Source organism: Maylandia zebra, linkage group LG16 (assembly GCF_041146795.1).
Source record: "Maylandia zebra isolate NMK-2024a linkage group LG16, Mzebra_GT3a, whole genome shotgun sequence".
Classification (NCBI taxonomy): domain Eukaryota; kingdom Metazoa; phylum Chordata; class Actinopteri; order Cichliformes; family Cichlidae; genus Maylandia; species Maylandia zebra.
In genome coordinates, this window is record NC_135182.1 from 27,505,040 (window position 1) to 27,510,944 (window position 5,905).

Sequence of the window (5,905 nt, forward strand, 5' to 3'; positions counted from 1 at the left end):
ATTGATTTCATTTTAAATGATCCATGTACATCCAGTGGAGCACACCACCACTGTGAGTGTGTTTTACCTTGACTTCATGCGAGAGAGACGTTATTCATCACCAAGAGAATGTCCCTTCTTCACACCCCAATAAAAAGCAGAGGAATGAAGCTTCTGTGGGTGCTGTCAACCCAACACTGCTTTATAAAGGATGACACAATTATATTTTACCAGCTCACCAAAAATGCTGACAAGCCCTGGTTCAATAAAACACAATTCTGCACCTAGAGAAGCATGCTGGTTTCTGTGCTATGGAGTCATAGCTCATGAACTACAGAATGTCATAACACTGAAATGCTCATCGAAGACATCAAACACATTTATTACAATTAAACCAGAGGAAGTGGGCATGGCAATGTTAGGAACCCAAAGTAATATAGTGTGTACAGATCTAGTTTAAGGGTTTCAGTGTTGCAATGCTCCGGACTCTTTGCATGACGGTCTCTTTTGCTGGGAAAAAGCTGCTCTGCTCATAGACAAACTTGAACCCCACATTTTCTTTCTCAGAAATAAACAGATGACATTTGCCTGTGAGCAAACAGAAGTTAATGCTGCATTACCGTCTATCAGTCAACTTGGAAAACACTTGTCTAAAGTATGATGGAGGATGTGTCGACAACATTAAAAGACGACTGCTTCCTAAACCTGAAATCTTGCAAATTCAAAGACAGCCGGCACGATGCTCCAGACAGCCGACCGTCAACGCCCTGCTGTTTGACGTTTACTAGCGGCAGGATATTGCTGCTTCTTAGCGGACTGCGTGTTTTTTCCTTGGAGAGAGACACATCTGGCTCTGGATAATCTCTCCTTAGTCTTCTCTGTGTAATGCATGCAAAGCTGTGCTCCATGTAATTCCCCAACTGCTCTTTTTTTCTCTTCCTTGACAAGTGTAAAAAGGCCAGTAGTATAAAGTATATCGCATACAGTGTTAGTAACCTGGTCTTACTTTTAGCCATGTTGCTATATATCCACACAGATATATAAGTGCAAGTAAAGACTGGTAAGAAGTTTTATCCATTTGCATGTATCTTTTTGGGGTTTTTTTTTTTCATTCCAATTTCTGTTGCTCAAAAGGAAAAGCCCAATAAAAACAAATTTGCTCAGGAGAGAAGACTACAATACTCAATGACAAAGTGAAGGCGGCTCAAGATGTGGTGGTATTATTATTCTTGACACAAGTAATATATAAACATGCCATAATTATGCTTTGTAACAGGAAATCAGGACAAATTGAAATTGAACATCATGCAATGTTAATGTTAATGAAATGTGCGGTGCGTAGTTGGATGCCTCGAGCCTGGAATATTATACGTACTTGCACCCTCACTTGTTTATTTATTAACAGAGGAATTGTCTGCTTCACTTGCTATCACTGAGGCTTGACAGCTGCACAGTCCAGGTGATGCATGAGCCAATATGTGGACTGGAGAGGGTTCAACGTCGCACATCAATATGAAAATCAGTTTCTGGCAGAAATAGCCCAAGGCAGTACATCCAGCACCAAAAAGTGACTAATCTTAGGGTCATAAACCCTGCACAAGACGCCCAGGGTCTTTTTTAGAGAGACAGAATTCAGAAATGCCATCATTTTCCATTCCACAAGCCAAGGACCTCATTCCTTGCATTAGCAGATTTCTTTTAATAGTGTGTGAAATGGCAGGGTTGCCAGAACTAAGCAAGAGCAAATAAAAGAGAGAGAGGGGGGGGATAGTGAAAGGTGACCTTAGTCTCTGGAGCGCCAGATTAAAACTTCAAATGCTCAGCCAGTGGCTCTCCTAAAGAAGCAAAAAGACCATAGGCACAATGTTACAGTAGATGGAGGTGGCTGCCAAATATCATCTTCTTACAGAAAGGGATTATGTATTTCACAAGGCAGTGGTGGTCCCATTGGTGGGAATATTAGTTCGTGTATTGTTCTCCAGATCTGCATATATTTCTGTTTATTTTTTTTTTCTTTTCATGACTTTCAGAACTTCTTAGCAGTAGTCTGGTTTTAAAAAGGAGACTTATTGTATGTGCAATTTTTTTACTTTTTCATTTTTGGATACAGTAAATTTACATACATGTGTATTTGGCTCAGTGTACTGTAAATAAAAAATACCATTAAGTTATTGGTAGTGCAACACATGTTTTAATGGTAGGCCTACTAACAATAGAAGTCTGATATAAGGATAATATAGAAATTAAAATCACAAGGGACTGTTTTTTACTGCTACTTACTGTATTTGTGTACCAAGATGATCCTTCACAATGTCACAATGTAAAATGTACATTTCTGGAAAATGGATTTCTCATATGCTGATCAGCCAGCCCCCAAATTGTTTTCAACTTACTGCCACCCCTTTGAATGACTGGGCATCACATTACGTAGGTGATCAGGCAGAATTCTCGATTCACTCCAGTGGCTCGATAATAACTCTGCTCACTTAATTACTCAGTTTCCCTGACAAAAAAAAAAAAGAATGAAGTAATTTTACTCATGAGGAGAGTGAAACAAAAGCTTTCCAAATCCTTGAATGGATTTCTATCTCAAAGCTCATGGTGGAGACATTTTGAACTGTAGCATCAGCGGGTGCTTTAATTACTGTTCAATGACTTTACTCTGAGTCCTTGACCTAGTTTAGATTCCTTATCAGAAACAGCCATGCTCTGAGAAAAGATTACTTTTTAAACTTTATAAAGAGGGCAGACAGAAAACAAGCTAATGCTATTGCACAAATACATGGAAAGGGACACAGCCCAGAGCAATTTGGAAAGCAATAGCCCATTCCAAGATGTGGCATCGGGCTGGCATCCACACAGCTCTTAAATTCCTTTCTCGAGCCAGATGGCTATGGAATTACACATTTTTTAATCTAAAGCATGAACGTCTGGAGGCTTGGGGAAATCTTCTTGGGATGGCCATTTTGGATTTATTTGCAGAGGAGGCAGTCTCTTGCCCTGGGGGCAACATTTGATGGTTAATATAAAGTTTGACACTGAATGTCCTGAGTCCACTTGGTGTTACTCTGACAGATAACTTAAACTTTCACAGCATGCTGCGAAGAGAGTCCAGTAATGAACAATGTCTTCTTTTTTGGTTTGTTTTTGATTGGTCTGAATAGTCTATAAAGCATTTATAATTATGATAAGCACCTTAAATCCTAATAACAGTCGTGTGATATTTTGGCATCTTTAAACACTGTTTCCAGCTTATTTGTTAGCTTAATTTTAGGTTAGCATAAAGGGGGAAAAAAACTAGCCAGTGTAGCATTGAAAAAACGACAACACAAATAAGTAATTTTTTTTATATCACAGAAGAAATAAACATGAGTGAGAAATAGGAATTTGACCTATTAATATTGTGACCTCAGGCGGTCCAGGTTGTGGATTTTGGTTGAAGCTACAGTGTCTTGAGGCTGGAAGGGAATAATCTTAGGATGCCCATTTTGGATTTATTTGCAAAGGAGGAAATCTCTTGGCCTGGGGACAACATTTGACTGTTAACTTCAAGTTTAAAATTGAATTTCCAGGTTATACTCTAAGAGTTAAGTCAAACTTTAATGGTACACTGTATTCGGATGATTTCAGAAAATAAACACCATCTTTTGTTAGTCTGATCAGTCTGTGGATGATATGAACATTAGCCTTACACCTGTAAACCAATAGTTGGATATTTAAATAAACCAATACAGTTGCCGTTGATCATGTAATTAAAATGATGCAGTGCTTTTCTATGATGTTATAGGTACACAAATGCAAAAAATAAAAATAAAAAATGGGTCAATTTAGCCCATTGTTAAGCTGTCGCTAGGCAACAGGGTGAACCTATAATGTATAATTCAGCTTTTGTGGCTACAAATCTGCCTTGAAATTAAAATGACAGGATTTTTTTTTTTCAAATGACAGGTCATTTTAGCCCATTGCTAGGTGGTTGCCAGGCAACCAGGGAGTGTATAATGTCTGAGTAAAATTTTGTGAATGTTACCGTAACTAGATGTTACAGTGAGGGAATAAATGCTTAAAGAGGGTCACTCTAGCGCAATGCTCGCTTGTTGCTAGGCAGCATCGTAACATCATGATATGTCAAATTAGATAACCTTCAAAGGCCTAATATGTACCTGTGTCACAAGTTTGAATGCTTGACACAAAGGAATCGGAATACTTTATTAATCCGTCAGGAAATTATGTGGTTACAGTTGTTCCGAGACAATAACAGTAACAAACTGAACTAAATTAAATAATACAATATATTACAAAAAGTTTGCAAAATAAGAAGTCAATAAGAAATTGCTCTTACATAAACAAATAGCTCAGTTATAAATATCCAGAATATTACAGAGGTGAAATATATGTGATATATATACATTTTGACATTGTGACCTTCTACTTTTGGCCACAAAAGTACTGAACAAACTAAACTACATACATGAAGAATATTGATACTCTGATACTGATGGGCATGAGAATGGAATCTGTTTTCTCTTCCAGTTCACAGAAAGTGCAGAAAGCAAATTGTACTTGTCAAAAGTACGACAACACAATCCCCTTTTTTTCTCAAGATTTCTTTGGGAAGAGTACACAGATTTTAGTGTATTGTGGTATAGTCAAAATGGGAACAATACATTATTCAACTGTAGTTAACTCTCCATAGTTTCATGTCTTAAGTCCACACACAGTACCCGCCCTTTCTCCACAGGCAAGAAAAACAACAGAACTGAACTCTCCGCTAATCACAGGCGTGCTGTCTTACAAAATTGTATGTGATAGGTGACTAGACTCAGTGTGAAAGTTTATAATGTATTCAGTTTCATTCAGTGCTACTGCCTCAGTAATACAATATAGATAGACAGATTTTCTGCTTTTTCGTATGGATTTGATTATTAAAAGCATCATTTTGATTAAAGAGCTTGCACACATGTTAATTTATAGCATCTGTGGCATAAACCTTTCACTGGGTAATACATTTGCTAATCAGTGTGTGTGTGCATGTATCGGTCGTGACATACAGCTTGGAAAATCATCAGAAATTGAAAAAGCATTTCTTATTTTCCTAATACCAAAGAATATAAGAACAGTTGACAGGTACTCAGCGGTCTTTTTTCATGCTGAATACAACACTGAGCAATCCACTTAAAGGTTAATTAGAAAAATTATCTGTTGAGCTGAAAACAAATGGTACCATGGAGTCCCCCTGCTGGCAGACGAGTTAATCTATGGCAGGTCTCCTCGCTTCTCCACCTGCGATCTGTCTCCGTCACTCTGCTGACAGTCCCTGTGAGCCACTGAGAGGATACGCTCCATCGCACCACTGTGACTAGCCTGCTAATGAATACAGAGGAGCCCAGGACGTCCAGACGCCCACAAAACGGCTGGGAAGACTCCTCTGGCTGCCACGATCAGTCTCTGGCCGGATGTGGGCTCAAATGAAGCGGAACAAGGCTGCTAGACAGAGAGTGCAGAGAGAAATGCCACTCAACCAAGACAGTGATTGCTCTGATGTTTGAGATTCATTCAATGAACCCCAATATGTCCCTGAGGGGGAGAGAACAGGCTGCAGTTTATGGGAAATCTGAAAGATTGTGCTGCAAGAAAGGTAATATAGAGAATAGCTCAAGAAACAACTTTCTGTGATTGGTATGATGCTCGTGACTAAGTTTAATACCGATCCAAATGAACGCAGTATATTAAACATTAAAGGTTCATACTCGCAGCGGGTATTAAGGTGGAAAAACATTTTGTTTGGTAGCTGAATTCATTCAGCGATGCACCTTTTAAAATTGTCTCAGGCAACCACATGAGACACACTGTATGCCCTTGAGGAGGCTTGCATAATCTAATCTAGCTAGAAAACATTGAGAGACATGGAAAAACTACATGGTCATGA